Source organism: Anabas testudineus, chromosome 18 (genome assembly GCF_900324465.2).
Source record: "Anabas testudineus chromosome 18, fAnaTes1.2, whole genome shotgun sequence".
NCBI classification, from domain to species: domain Eukaryota; kingdom Metazoa; phylum Chordata; class Actinopteri; order Anabantiformes; family Anabantidae; genus Anabas; species Anabas testudineus.
This window is the reverse complement of record NC_046627.1, coordinates 22203624-22220019: the sequence shown is the minus strand read 5'-3', so window position 1 is coordinate 22220019 and position 16396 is coordinate 22203624. Positions and strand designations below refer to the sequence as shown.

Genomic DNA, 16396 nt, shown 5'->3' with positions numbered 1-16396 from the left:
AAAAACAGCAACAGCAGGAACACGCAGTATATTTCCACCCAAAAAGGTGTTTAGCCTGCTTCAGTCCTAAATTTAACCACAAAGAGCAGCCTACATGAAGCTTAAGTAGACAAGGTGAATGGCACTAGGCACTCTAAACACCTACTCTCTGAATAAATAAATCAAGCACTGCATTAATATTTGACACTAGTGAGAAGAATTTTAATTTTCTACAAAAATAACTCTTCTCCCATCTGTTCCCTAAGCTCAGCAGCAACAAAATAACTTTGACATCTTTATTCCGACAGAAATAATAATTAGAGCTTCTTGAATACAAGCAAAAGCAAGATTTTATGGAGGATGCAGACATGTTGCATGCACACTTTTCAAGTTTGACGTAGGATATATTGGTTATACACACTAAAATAAGATAATAACAATAATAATAATAATAATGATAATACTAATAATAATAAAAAGGAAATGGTAGTCTAATAATGTTGTTTCTCCCCATTAGTCTCTGAAATGATTTCTCTGCTGTGATATTGTTCCTAGCATGATTTTCTTCTTTCTTCAAGGAGAAAAAGTCGTGGAACAGTTGAGGTGGCGTCAGCACAGATGGGAACTGCAGGCGTAATTCATACAAACCACACGGCTCATTTTCTTTTGTCACAGTCTCCAACACCTTCTCGTCATTGTCCACACCCCTCATCTTGTTGCTCTGCTCCCTCCATTCACTGCCTGAACATCTCCGCCGCCTCCTTCCCTCCATCTCATTCACTCCCATCATCGCATTTGTCTTTTTCTCTACTGCACAGCTCACATAATCTCTCACACTCTATTTTTGTCCCGTTTTGCTTCCCGAGACTCCTCCAACATATCCCAGTCTGTTCTCTGTGGACGTGGTCTTCTGCCCTCTTGATCTCATTATCTTTGTTTGAAATATAATGTCTCTCACAGACACTTCTAAAAACAATAATGTGCAAACTATCAATGAAAAATAAATGAACAAACTAACAATGAAAAATTGTAGTTTAAGAAGAAGTTATGTGATGCTGGTGGATGGGGAGCACTTTAATTCATCGTTTCGTCAGTTAAATGTCAACTGTCCTATCAGGCTTCGACTCTTTGACTGTGGTATATTGAATCCTGCTGTGAAATTGTTATTTTTAAAGTACTAACAAAGTGAAACAGAGATAATTAGGAAGGGGTTTAGAACGGCACAAGAACATGACTACAACAGATAAAGGAGAGCGCCGCCTGGACGATGATGTGGCTCTTCTACCTGGGAAACAACACCAACACCCCCACATACACCATCCTTCCTCTCCTCTTCATTTGTCTTTCTCTGTCAACAATATGCAAACAAAGCCAGTGAAACATGCGCACAGGCCAACTGACACACATACTGGGTCAAAATCACTTACGCAGACATGCAAAGCAACGCTGATAAAAGGCCCACTATGACTTTGAAGCAGGGTTCATTTCCCACTCACTTTGCACACAGCACCTTTGCATAAATATCTTCAAGCAGCTGACTGAGCCAAAAAGAAAAGAAAACTAAATAAAGAAAGAAAAAATTTCCTGTTTGGCTCCTGCCTGATCCCAGATGGACGAATGGCTAGATGGAAAAATGCTGCTGGAGCATTTGGACCAGACGGAAAAAAGACTAAGACAAGAAAAATGAGATTTTTGCACACGTGTTTGTTTGCTCATGTCTGGGACTTGATACATTGTTTAAAGCTTTTTTCTATCTGCTGTTTGGGACCCATCAAAGTAGCACCTTTATCCGAATAAGACGCAAAAAGTGAAGTCCTCTCCCTCAGCTGCTGCACACTGTCACATCGTGTAGGTGTATTTGTATATTTTCAAGTCTGTCTGTATTTGACAGACACCTGCACAAACCTACACTCTCACCTTCTCCGATGCCGCTATCAGTCTGTGAACATTGTGCTTCCGACAACATGTTTCTCTCGCCTATTGTTGGCCTGTGGCACTTATGAGCGTGGAGCATATGCAGGAGCATTAGCCTGCGATTCCATTTTTATTCAGCCTGCCTGTCGCTGCCTTTAAAGCAGCTGCTGTTTCTGCCTGTCAGGGTGGAGATGGAGAATAAAAAAAAGCTGCATTCAAGGAACGGATGCAAACACATGCGCATCATGACTGACTTGATGCGCAACTCCGCCCAAAATCTATTGTTTAAGTATTGACTGTAAAACGTGTGTGTGGTGTCCTCGTTAGCAGAGATGAGCATCTAGATGTTGCTTGAAAAAAAAAAAAAAAAGGCACACACTGGACATGACAGGACAAGGATTTGACAACACTGTGGTTAAGATAAGACACTAAAACGACTGAGGGACTTTACTCAGCATAATTACAGTAACACATCCTTGGTTGTGTAAGGGAACGGCCTTGGTCACGGTTAAAAGGAAAGACATGCTGACTCTTGGAAGGGAAACAGGACAGTGATTGTCCGACAACGTCTGACTTCTTTGACCCGTCCACCTCGCCCTCCTCCCTCTCTAGACTTTGTTGCTCTGTAACACTGACTTTAAGGATAACTATCAAATTCATTCCCGGCTGACTGTTCACTTATCTTTTCCTCTTGAGTCAGAATTCTCGCCATCACCATCGACCACAGCCTCTTTCCTGATTCAACAAATTCACAAATGTCGTCACTTTGAAGGATTCTTGTCACATATTTTAGCTTTAGCTAAGACATTTGCTATGTCACCTCTTATAATTAATTAATGGCAGAACTATGCTCCAAAACCAATTATTTCTGCTTGAATAGTACGTTGTGCAAATGTTTGATATTTTTGTAATTTCAAGACTCATAATAACGGAAGGGCTGAGCAGAGGAAAGTGGACTGATCTCAAGTTTCACAATATCCAAACTAAATACCTGATCACAACCCTTATCTCTTGTGCAGACCTCTGAATTTGTGTTCTCACAGTAAAAGTATCAAACAGAAGTTTGTTCATGCAATGAAATCGCGACACATACACACAAACACGCTGTTGCACAGCAGGCCCCTGCTCCGGACGTCGGCATTCTTCACGGTGATAATGGAGCCGTATCCTACTGTAATGCACAGTTCACTGAGGCTGGCTCTGCTCCAGATGGAGAGGCAGTGAGGAAAAGGAACAGGATGCCATAACCTCGCCTCACACAGTGGACAAGAGCCACAGCTGCAGACACACACACATACAAATAATAAGCAGGCCAGAACGCCCACGCCTGCGTCGACCCACGTGAATGCTTGCATCTCCAGAAAAACAGACCCACGCAACTTCTCTTATGTATGTTTCTAATACAGACCTGAGCATGCTCGAAAACGCACAAGCAAACAAAATACATGGCAGCAACTAAATTCACCACGAAAACGCCGCATAACCAGTTCACCACACACTGACATCGCACATTTAGGCACTGCCCCGAATCCGTGCACAGAGCACACTTCATGAAGAGTGTCGGCTGTAATCACGCAGCTCCGCTGTCTCACAAGAGCAGCAGGTAAAGGTGGCAGCGGCGCTGGAAGCGGTGGAGGAGTGGGAGGACGGAAAAATGCCTTTTGTTGTATTTTCAGCAAGAGGAGCCACGATGTGAAAGAGGATTTGTCGCCGAGAAGTAATAATGTTATTCCGCCCTGTTCTGACCCGTTTAGACGAGGAAGCCAAAAAGCCTTCTTCTCACTCTCTTTCACCAGAGGTGGTTTACTCCTGCAGAGCACAGCACAGGCAGAACAGAGCCATAAAAAAGATCCCCACAGGCATGACATTTTTTTCCTAATTACGCACTTGGTACCTGATGAAGGAAAATTACAGTTTACAGTTCTTGTTTATAGGAACTAACAATAGCCTCTGCCTTGTTGTGTCAAGATGGCGATTCAAATATCACATTTCTATGATGACGCTGGTTTTGCTGCATTCACATTTCGACAAAATGAGGAACTCTGCTGCACAGATGTTGTCTGACATGGACCAGAATAGCATACTATGATAATTATTCTGCAGGAGAGACCTAAATACAACATTAATCTCCTTTACCACATATGCATCAATAACGTCAAACAGTACTATTATTCTTATTAGACACTTTTATTTCACTATTTCGTGATATTAATATGTGATTATATATAGTTTACTATATTCGTTTACATTTATTTCAGACAATAATTTAGAAAATCAGCAAAGCTACTCCACTAAGTCACGATAAGAGGCAAAGGTGACAGGAAACCACAGATTAGGATGAAATCACAGATTTAACTGTGCCATTCCTTTGCTATTGCCCAAAGACAAAATAATTAAACAATGAAACAGTGAGCCGGCAACAAATTAATTTTAACATCATCTGGTTGTTGTGAAATTACTCAATTAAAAGATTTTTAAACACAAACTCAACATTTCATACAATCCAATGCTGAAGTTTTTAGTATCGTCTCCCAATACACACCCAGTAGACACAGGGAAAGCTACTGACACACAAACGCACATCTGAGACCTTGAGTTACATAATAACAATTATATGCTTCTTTATCTCTGCAGATAAATCTTTTATCTTCTGCAACAACCTTCTTATCTAACAGGATATCACACAGCTGCACAGTCTATATACCACGACAGGAAAGGTTTTAACCAATATGGGCTTCTAAATGACAATGTTAGTACTAATATTGTATACAGGTTGGCTTAAAACATGTTAATTTGTCAATGAAAGTCTTGCATTGCCTGAAAAACGTGTATTAGTATTTAGGATTAGTCTTTTTCTTTAATTGTCATCATTTTGGTAAAGTTAAGAAGACGTGGGTGGAGAGTACATCGACATCCCGCTGCTTAACCTACAGCAACTGCCACTAGAAGCCTAAGAGCTGCTGCCGCTCAGAAGAAGAAGAAGAAGGAGAAGAAGGGGAGGAGGTGAGAGAAAACAGACAGAGAAGACAAGGTGAAAAGAAAGAGGAAGGAGAGGAGAGGAAGAGGAGGAGCGAGGAAGGGGAGCAGGATGAGGGAAAAGGGAGCAGGAAGGAGGGGTGGGATGTAGTCTGAGTCATCGTCAGAAGCAGCCATCGTCTGAGGTGAATGGGGAGAAAGGACAGACAGACACACACACACACACACACACACACACACACACACACACACACACACACACACACACACACACACACACACACACACACACACACACACACACACACAGAAGAGAGGCAATCTTTAAAGGCAGCTACCCCTTCTCTTTCACTAACAGGGACATGAAGTCAAATGGTCAGGGACTGTAGGGAATGACAGCCTATATTGGAGCCATTGACCCCTCTGTGACACACTTTTACACACACACACACACACACACACACACACACACACACACACACACACACACACACACACACACACACACACACACACGTATGGTTCAGAGACTCAGAGACTCCAAACAGTCCATTAGAGATTAAACGAGTTGTTCCATCTATTGTTGATTACTTCAGACGTGACACAACATTTTCAGATTACTCTGCCTCCTGTCCTTCCCCCCCCCCCTCTCTCTCTTCTCTCCCTCTTATTACTCTCTCAGTCTCTCCTGTCTCTCAGCCCTCTCTATTGTTCCATTAGTGGATTAAGCTTGCTGGTACCAGGGAGGAAGATGGGTGCAATTCAGAGAAAATTAAACTCAGTCCATCACCCTGTATCTTGGGGACGCGAGACATCTCACTGGTATATTTCTACCTGCCTGCCGTCATCACCTCTTCACATCACGGCTCTATTATGGATTTCTATAATAACACAACAGTAGATGAATTCACCGCAGTCCTGCTATTTCTCCACCACATTATTGAGGTAATAACTCACAGTTAAATGAGTGTTCCCATTGGCAAAACAACGCTACAAAGATATTTATGGTCGTGTTGCTTTTGCAACCTGTTGACTAATGAGAAGACATAACCAGAAACTGCACCTCACACTGTTGAGAAAGACTAAAGCTTGATTTATGCCTCTGCATTAAATCTACGCGTGGCCTACGCTGTAACAACTGTGACTGGAGCACTCGGCAGCACCGCGGTGGTCAGATTACAGAGTAGAACAACCTTAAGCATATTGCTGCTCCACCGTATCATTAACAACACACAGGAACTGACTAGAAATTATTACAAGATGTGCATAGTAGAAGTAGCATATCATTATGAAGGATTACTAATTAGCTCCTTGGTTACAAAGCCACTTGCCTTAGCAACCAATAAAACTCACAGTTCCATCTTTTTTGCAGTAATTATCAATGCAGCTGAAATGTAACTTTCATCACCAAGGTTTCTTGGATTCAACCGCTGCTTTTCCACCACAACCATTAAAGACCCATTTGCGCTTTTACACATTCTTGTCGAGTTCCTAATGTGAGACTAAATGCTGCGTGAGGTCTATATAAAAGGAACGTGACAGGTTTATAGTTTCCCCCTTTTCACACCGTCCCTGTAACAGCTCTCTGTCTGTGCTTTCCTTTTCCCATTAAGGCTCAAGAAAAACGAGTTTCCTTCGTGACAGTTCCTCGTCTTCCCAAGCTCAATCTAAAACTCCACCTCGAGACTGGATACAATATGAGCACCAGTGCAGCGCTGCGATGACTAAGATGGTTTTTATAATAATGGAGTGCACATACAGGACACTGTGACTCAAATACTGACCTGCAGGAGCCTTTCGCAAGAGATAACACGGCGCCTGTAATGTGGGATGTCAGCTGAAAAGTAAAATGGTAACAACAGCTTCTGCACTGTTTCTGTCTACTCTATGAACATTTTTATCAAATTTATGCAACTGGAAGTAAAAACTTTGTCAACTAATCGGCTAAATAGTTAAATACAGTCAATGTAATTGTCACTGTTGCCTATATTGGGATTTTAGAGAGATAAATGCTGCCATCAAGGTAACATGTTTCGCCCGGGAAGTCAGTGGCAGCTGAATACGCAAAATTGCAAGTCTGCTTAGATCCCAAATAATTAAAAGGAAAGGTGATATAACACAGTGGTAAACATACCTGTGTCTGACTGAGGCTATTTTTAAGCATTTTAAAAAATGTCAGTGTGAACTGTGCAACATGTATTTTACCTCATCAATAAGACATTCTTAAAATGTTGAACACTAAGTGCAAAAAGATGTCGGACCAGACTGAAATTAAACAATAATGAGGGCGAACCTGGTTTGTGTGCTGCTCCTTCCCCACCTTGGGCTTTTCCAAAAGTTCTTAAAAAGGTATTACATAAACGTTTCTAGTTGGGTTTTGTGTAGCAGCTCAATGCATTAGTGCAAGCAGCAATACCTCGAGCACTAGGGGAGTACATAGGTCCCCGGAGGGTTACATAAACAACATTCACAGAACAAGTTGGATACCTATATCACAATTTGTCTGTTTGAGTTGAAGTGAAGAGGAGGTACAGGAGGGTGCATGTGTGTACTTAGTGATTTTTTCACACTTTCTTAGTGTTCAAATACAGCAAACCAACCAAAACAACAACCACGGCTCTGAATCACCTCAGCAATACAAAGTGTCTCATCAAGGCACTTACGGCTCATCAGAGCAACTGTTACGGACCTGTCCTATCCACCCACGCTGCGAGCGTCTTCATCGTACACATACACACAGAGATCAGTCATCATCCAAGGAGCAGATGAAGAAGTGCAAACACACCAGACCCCCCGACGGGCACTGCCAGCTTCTCGACTGCACCACAGGCTGAGTCTTCGTCTGTTGCATGACAAAAACAAAAACTGTCCAGAAAGTTAGCTGCGTACCACACACACACACACACACACGCGCACACACACACACCAGGGTTATTCTAGTTCAAGAAATGTTCAATTATAGCTTAGATTACAGTTTAAGATCGTCTGTGTGAGTCATCTCTAATGATGAAATGACAGTATTAGAAGAAAATCTAGTTTTTTGACACATTATACTGTGTAGTATTATATAGATGTATTCATATTTCTGTAAAGGACGTGTTTGAAGAATATAGAGTTGGTTGCCAAACAACTTTCTACAGAATTCACACGACGAAAGCCATCCTAGAAACTGGACATTATCCTAAACACCTGAATGGATCACACTGACTCATTTTCTTTCATTAAATTAAAGGCATCTTGGGACGTACTGCAGGAAAGATGAAGCAATCGGGACTTGTGCTTTTGTGTCTGTACATCTGCGTAGATGCAGATTGGAACAACATGTGAAAGTGAATCAGCTCAACAGCCCTGAATGGCTCGACTCGAGGGGCTTTGCTGTGCAGCTGGCTGCCATACATTCAGTCTCGTGACGTCTTCTACACCACTCCGACTTTGAGCAAGGAGTGCAGTGGTGTTCAGGAGGCAGCGGAGAGTTTTTGCAAAATGAGACACCCATTTACATCACTGACAAAAGAGTGAAAAACTGTTATATGAAGGGACTTGATACGCCACAGTCAATGTGATGATTTCAACTAAGAAGAGAGAGAGGCAGACGAAAACACAGTCAACACTCTGCGGTGAACTTTGATAGAAGATCCTGTAACACCGCTCGTGCACACTCGCACCACAGACATGTATTCACCCCCCTCCCGCTTCAATTGAATCAACTCTTATCAAATCCAATCAGACCCAGTGAGGCGTTTCATTTGGAGCTGATCGCTAGAGTAGATTATGCACACGGATGAAGGGGAATGGTCAGAATCAAAAGCGTGTGTGTGTGTGCGTGTGTGTGCGCGTACTGTAAAACAAAGAGAAAAAAGTGTCGGTGTGTGCATATTCACGTGTTTGTGCATGTGTGCGCATCAGGCCATCTGCACTGTTGCTCTTCGTGAGTCCCCACCCATCTGTGTGGGCTTAGGTGTACTGAGCGCGCGTGTGTTTTTGTGTGAATCACTTCATCCATTATTCTGGCCTCCGTGAAACTCTGCCAATCACGCAGATTGAGCTTATGAAACGCTTCCAAATCCCCGAAACCCTCCATCCATAAAAATCCACTGACTCACATAATGTCAAAGGGTTTTTTTGACATACCTGTGCAAAAGTCACCACGTTCACCTTGATGATGATGATGAAATCTAATGTATGAAACTTCTGCAGCAATTACAACACAGAGCAAACGACACTGATAAACTCCATAAAAAGTCAAAGCACACATTAAAAGTAGCTTTTTGCTGGTGTAGGCGTCACTTGTAGCGCAGCATTCGATCGACCACGCAGCCAAGCAATAGCTGGAGGGATAAAACTGTGGTGTGTTTTTTGTTTTTTTCTGTGTGTGTGTGTGTGCGAGTGTTCATGTAGCTGCAGTCTGAGAGGAAAAGGCTTAACCTCTGTGTCTCTGCGGAATTTAAAATAAATCATTGCACATGCTTCAGATATGCTAACGCTGGATGAAGGCAAACCTCTCCTCCAGGTTAAAAACTTGATAAATCGTACCTCGCTGCTTATTTCCTCTTCCAAGTAACATTACAGGGAACATATCTTAAATGGGTTCCTCTTCGTACTGTTTGCAGTATCAGTTCCTTTGACCCCAGTGATGATTTATTTCCATTCTCATAACTCAACAGAGTTTTTCTTCCGTACACTTTAACAAACACTAAAACTAAAATGTTACAGTCAATTCCTGCAGAGCAGCATCTCTCTGCACAGTCACTCACTCTGGACACGTAGATGTAATATTCATGCAAAACAAGTCCAAAAATAAAAAAACGACCTCAGTGAGATGCAAAACAACCAGAAAGAGACGTCAAAGAGACACAAAACGGCCACAGAGAGACGCAATGAAAGGAGTCAAAACTACCACAGACTGACTAGATCTTCTTGTGTATCTGGGATAAGGAACCGTCCCACATCTGAGCCCATTAGTCAGCTGTTTAGTTGGCTCCACTACATTCAACATGAGAGTTGATCGTGTCAGAGCTGCAAACAGCAACTAGTTGTGATGTGCTCTGTTTCCATCACCATGACAGAAAAATGAGGATTCTTTGGTTTGCAGGATTAAAATGCGTATTTAACCCATGTTCTGACCTTAAGTAAGGCATCGTCTCCAACAGATCCATCTGAAAATGGAAATCTAACACCAACATGAATAAAGTGGGCGGCAGGGAAGGACAATGTAAGCGAGCAGCTACAGGCAGTGATGTAAGATGGCACAATGACACTGACCCTCTGGAACCCGTAGCTTCCTGTGAGCCCGGCACACACATGGTGAAAGTAAACAAACGCGCAGCAGGGGAAGAGATGGGAAACAAAAGGCAGGAGCAGTCTGACAGTAACATATCTGTTCCGTCTGTGTGGCAGGGGGCATGTCAGAGGATCCACTGCTGCAGGAAGTGATCCTGTTATTATGATGGCCAGACGCTGAAAAACCATTGTTGTCATGACATCTGAGGCCCTAATTTAAGACCACACACGTTTGTCCAAGTTTTCAGCACGATGTGATCTTAAGTACTAGGGGTGCTCTGTTGACGTGCATTGTTGTCAGATCAGGCTGATACAGGGTTTTACTGAATATCAGATGTCGTACTGTCAGTGTACTGCACCACTGACACAGCAGGGGTTAGTCTGGGTTTGACTTGTAATGAAAGGCTTTGTTTCAAATACATTTTACATTCACATCAGAGCAAATCCTAAATATGAACAGTATTATAACAGATTTAAAACACAAAACTTTTCCATCCTCAGTTTGTAGTATAATGAGGGTGTAGACATTACACCTCTTTGTAGCAAAAAACAAATCCAAGGCTGTCTTTTCACTTACGCCTTCAGCTCTGTCCACTGACAGGTGCTTGAATATTTGTGATGCCACAAAACGAAGGCCAAATGAATAGGGTCATACAAAATGTTTCAGACAAACTATTTTTTAACTAAACTTTTTTCCTCTACAAGCTAATAAGAAAACTTTTCACTGTGCCTTTGGAAATTGTATCAATAGAAAAACACCTCAAGAGCTTTTAATGGTAAAGCTTTAGTTGTCTTCTGTTGTCCAATAGCTACACTGTTGTTACAGCAAACACAGCATCTTTAAGTTTTATTAGTCAAAGTCAGCGCTTTTTGACTTGTCCATTTGGGGGTCGCCACAGCAAAACACGTTCTGCACGTTGATTTTACATGTGTTTTTGTGCCAGATGCCCTTCCTGCAGCAACCCTTTCAACTCCTATCCAGGCTGGGATGCGAATCCACGGCCTTCTGTCTCCCAGCCCAATGCTCTACCTCTGAGGCCTCCTATCTTTAAATCATTATTACTTTAAGTCAAAAAATAATATCTGGTTCAAATGATCCACTGATTTTATCCAGAGCCACGGTCTGCTCGCAATAAATCCCGCACACACATTGAACATATAATGTCAGAGATTTCTGACAAGATGCTGAAAATATGTGAGTGTTTTTTTAGGAGAATTCTCCAAAACAGCCGTGTTTTTTGGAGAAGTTGGCTTCTGAACGATGTCAGGGATTAGGTCAAAACTATTTTTTATCGGATTGCCCAATACACATAACAACATCCTACGTCAGTATGTCATAATCTCATGCGTGCCTGTCTCTTAATACAAATGCAGGCAGTTCAGACTTGTGTGGTGTTGAAAGTGATACATAAATGTTAGGAGGTCTGACCTAGTAAGAGTTTTACAGAAAAGTGACGAGGACATTCATTAATTCATGAAGCTGAGATGTTCATCAGATATTCTCATTTCAAGATACATTTAAAGCATCACATTAAAGATACGTTGCTATTTTCTACTCCGGCCTTTGCACTTGAAGCAAAAGGGAGAAGAATGGAAATAAATCTGATGCTGGAAAATCTACTTTTATCAAAATAAATTGAACAAGGTCTCGATTCCTTATTTCCTGTGGTTGCAGAAGTAGACCACACTCAACTCTGGACTTTCATAGCGGGTAAACTGAAGTGACGGTATGGGTTTCAGTTTGTGGTAAAGAGAAGTTCTTCATTGCACTAAAAATAGCACCTTAGTTGTTAGGCTGAAAACATACAGTAAATACAGTTTGTTCCTTCCGGTTTGGATGCACTGATTAAATCCTTTCTCTTTTCTTCTATTGTCTCATCCGGCACGTGTGAAAACAAACAGCGAGCTGACAAGGTGGGCACGAACCAGTTTTTCCTTTGTTTTGATTGTTCCAGTTTAACACCGATCTTCCTGAAAACTGTTTTTGACTCGGTGCCTGCAAACAGTCAACCACAAACATTCCCTTGGCGGCGGCGGGAGGACAACTGACACCACAGACTCACACTGAGAGGAAGTGAACCTGAGAGAGGAAGTGCATTTCTGCTGCGCTGCCCTTTTTTTTCCAAGTCTCTGAATAGACAGATCGATGTGTATCTGAAAGGAGAGGAGAATGGCTCCCAAAAAGCTGAGTCAAGGGACACACACCCACACACACACACACACACACATACACCTACCACTAACCTGCGACAACCCTTGCCTAACACTCACAAGTGCTGTACATGCCTAACCATTTTGCCGTCACCTCAAAACTCATTTTCTCTTTTAAACCATGTCACCCTCATCCTCAAAAAAACTCTCCATGTCACCCAAGGATGTCCTCAAAAACTTGCAAGACACACACAAACACATTCAGTTCATTATAGGGATGCTTTAAAGCTGCTCACACGTCTAGGAAGACAAAAAGGAATCTTGAAAAAATCCTTTCCGATTCAATAAAGTGAAGCTGAGTCTTGCTGGGATTGTTCAACAGCTCGTAAAAAGGCCACAGTGCACAGAGAAAGTATGAGGAGAATGCAGCCTCACAGGAAACGGACAGACAGCTGTCCATGTCACACGCTCTGAAGCGTATGTACTGTAAGTAAAGTCATGTGGGCTCTGGATGCAAGAGAAGCTTGAAACACGTATGGCGTAGAGATACAGATATGTTTTTGAATAAGAACTCATTTATCTGCATTAATATACACGTTCCATTATTACGGTTTCTCAGTATCTCCATGTTAGTGATAATAAACTGAATGTGTTCGGGTTGAGTTTGAACTGGAACTAAGAATATGATGATGATCTAACACCAGACTCTGGGAAATTGTGACTTATTTTATAGACAAAACAAAAAAGTAAAACATCATTATTAGTTGTAGCTTTACTTCAGTGCCCTCAAACATGTACAAATATTCCCAGTGGCCAGTTTGACCTGCATTTAACAATGCTTTTGCATTTATTGCACAAATGTGAGTCCAAGAGCTTTGACACAAAGAAGAAACACTAAACGTACGCTCATCTTAGAAGGATGACGTATATATCTACGTGAATAATATTAGACTTTTCTCTGCGTTCCCTGTGTTAAGATATCTTTCTGTTTCTAGCTGAAAAACTCGGCTCAGGTTTTTTCAGCTTGAAGCTTGAATGAGGTAAGTTTAGTACCATTCATTTAAAGTATGTGTACTGTACTGTTCAAACTGGAACCATAACAAGCTGAATATTGGTGAAGGTGCTCTTCAACATAATCCAGGTGTTACACTTAGAATATTTTAATACCTTTATGTGTTATTTACAGTAGTATGAGCTGCCTTCCTGAAAAAAACAAAAACTAAACGCCACCTCATCTCTAACAAACTGAAAATAAACAGTGTAGACCTAGAAAATTGCCAACAATAATATTACATGAACACCCTTTGGGATACTATCGAGGGTGGTAGGTGATGTAAACCAGCTACTGATAAGAGAGAAGAGTTCTAGTCACCTCCACCCCTCTAAACACACACACACACACACACACACACACACACACACACACACACACAATGTCGACACATCCATTCATAAAAGGTCCACCCCTTCCCCATCCGCTCACACACACACACACACACATTCACACACACATCCGGGGCGGTCACAGGTGGCCGCCTGTGGCCAGTATCACCTCTTTTCCTGTGAATGAATTTCAGGAGGCAGAACATTCTGGATAATGTGGCCCAGAAGAACTGCAGCGATCTTTACTCACACAGAACACGAGCCACTAAAAGCATCACAGGAAACCCAGGGAACAAACCCACAGGCTGACATTATGTAACACAGTAGCTGATCATGATTCAGGGCCATCACATCCCCAAATCGTCTCCGTATAGGAGGAGATGTTTGGCAGGAAAGTAATATCACTTACAATTAGATACATGAATGACCAAAGCCACACTAAACCAAGATCCAATTGGTTCAATCAGCTGGGTGGTAAATGCCTTCTGGACAAAGGGAAATTCACCAAGTTGCCTCTTAGCAGTCAAGTTCGTGACTGAGTGGTGTCAAGTCAACAAGGCGTTGCACATTTCACACAGCTTGTTACTTCAGTGCATTTTCATACAGACTATTCCCAGAAACCCTGGATGTGGTGCCACATTTTATGGTTGGATCATTTTTTGGATCAGAAAAGTTCCAGTGCCCCACATGTCGTCCTGTATGGATTTCATCCTCACAGTCTGGATCCTGTTTGGAAAGCCACAGGGGCCACGAACTGCCCATTTCTCCAACTTTTCCCCTCTGTGTGCGCTCAACCTATGTGATGCCAAAACCCCCAACGCTGCATGTTGCAGGCAGCCTGTGAAGCAGACGAGTTACTCCCAGCAAATCATGTAACGGTATGTGAGGAGAGAAATGATCCGTAGCCATGAGTGGAGCAGGCTGACCGAGGCGCAGCCGGCACCAAGGAACGCACTACACCCCGGGGATGAGTCGTCTTAGAGAGATCGACCCCCCGATCAGGAAGCGGTGTGCACATGAGAATAAGACGGACATGAGAGTTCAATGAACAAGTGGCCTACTCACCCAGCAGAAATGAGTCAGCTACAGACGAGGAGCGAGATGCGGGAGTGTGCGGGGAGATGATCTCCTCTGGGTCTCACAGGAAACAGGTCCTGTGAGGGGGGGTGTGGGGGGGGGTTATCTCGGCCTAAAAGATGACGGACGCTGCAGGGGGAAGGAAAAAGTCCAGTCCAGTCCGTGAGACTCGGTGGGATCGGTTCACTCGTGTCTCTCTCTTATGACCGGGACGCGGTGTGAGGAGCTGTCAGTGGGTGAGGAAACAGAAATGAGGTGATCGGGCTTCTTCTCTCGGTGTCACCGTCCTCCTGGCTGTCCGCTGCTCTGGAACCGGTGGCTGAAACGTGGAAACGCCTTTTCCTCTCTCTCTCTCTCTCTCTCTCTCTCTCTCTCTCTCTCTCTCTCTCTCCTGGCCACGGCTAAGCACGTTGTCTGATTTATCCACAGATCGTCTATTGAACACAACTGCTTACTCTCTCAGTGAGCCACTCAATGACTGACTGGTGAAGACCTATCTCCGAAAAAACAGCATGTGTGGATGAAATCAGCAGTCACACTGCTGACTGGAGGGTCAATTTATAATCCCAGTTGGAAGTTGTCCCCCTTTTTTTGGAATGAGTCTTTTTTTTTAATGATGTTTCAGGATGTTATCACATGGACTAATTACCCCTAACCCCAACCATCTTCTACTGACAGTAACTTCCTGCTGAGGTCAGCATTTATGTTTCTTGGATTGTTTGAATAGATAAATCTAATCTCAAATTTGACTTTGCATTTTACAGTTCACACTACAAAAGCCCATATTAACACAAAATACACTTCTCTAACACCCTGTAGTGTAGTAGAGTGTCTCTACCCAATGCAGTTAATTTGGGGTTTGTCCGCGATTGCATTTGATTTGAATCACACAAAATACTATAAAATAAAAATGTGGTCTCTAACATGGATTACTTCAACGTTTTGCATATAAACTACACCATCTAATGTGCCTCACTTCTGTACATGCACGCTAAGATAATATACTGTGCTTATGCACATTTGTCATACTGCAAACCACCATCCATAATTTAGTTTTAGTTTTCTGATTTAGCCCTTCATTAATAGTCCTCTTCAACTCCAAGCCATTGTAGTATGCATAGCAACTTTTTGGAGGATCTTTAGGATCATTTTCCAGCACATCTCAAAAGGTCAAACACACTTATGGTAAGATAGGAAATAGAACTGCATGCTCACAAATATATCCAAGCTGCTGATAATGATAGCATATCATTCAATAGAATATATTATACTACAAGCATCGAAAGGCAAAGGTTCACAGAGTTTGTGGCTCCCCTGCAAACATCTTTTTTTTTTTTTTTACTGTTCTGTTCTTCTTCCATTTTGTCCTCCAAAAAAAGAGCAGAGTGAGAGCTCTTCCTCCCCTCCTCTTCTTACAGGGCTGGTTCTCAGACACTGGCACACACACACACATGCTTGCACACACATACTTGCACACACACATTTTTCAAAGCTGATGTCACCGTGCTATCCGGTCCGCAAATCCCTCCTCTTGTTCCTTTTTTCTTCATCACAACACGACCCAAACCCCCCTCATCCAACCCCAACTCCATTCTTTTAAAAGTGACAGAGTGCCAACAGGAGCTGGCTGCTGGTT

At 42.5% G+C, this 16396-nt stretch overlaps 1 protein-coding gene across 1 annotated transcript in view; it reads right to left on the bottom strand.

Annotated features, from left to right (window-relative positions):
• LOC113157360 (astrocytic phosphoprotein PEA-15) overlaps positions 1-15097 on the bottom strand; it is a 32615-nt gene extending 17518 nt beyond the window's left edge. The window contains exon 1 of the mRNA XM_026352804.1: positions 14749-15097. The gene's annotated coding sequence lies outside the window, so the exon portion shown is untranslated. The remainder of the gene's footprint in view (positions 1-14748) is intronic.
• Positions 15098-16396: the final 1299 nt, after the last annotated feature.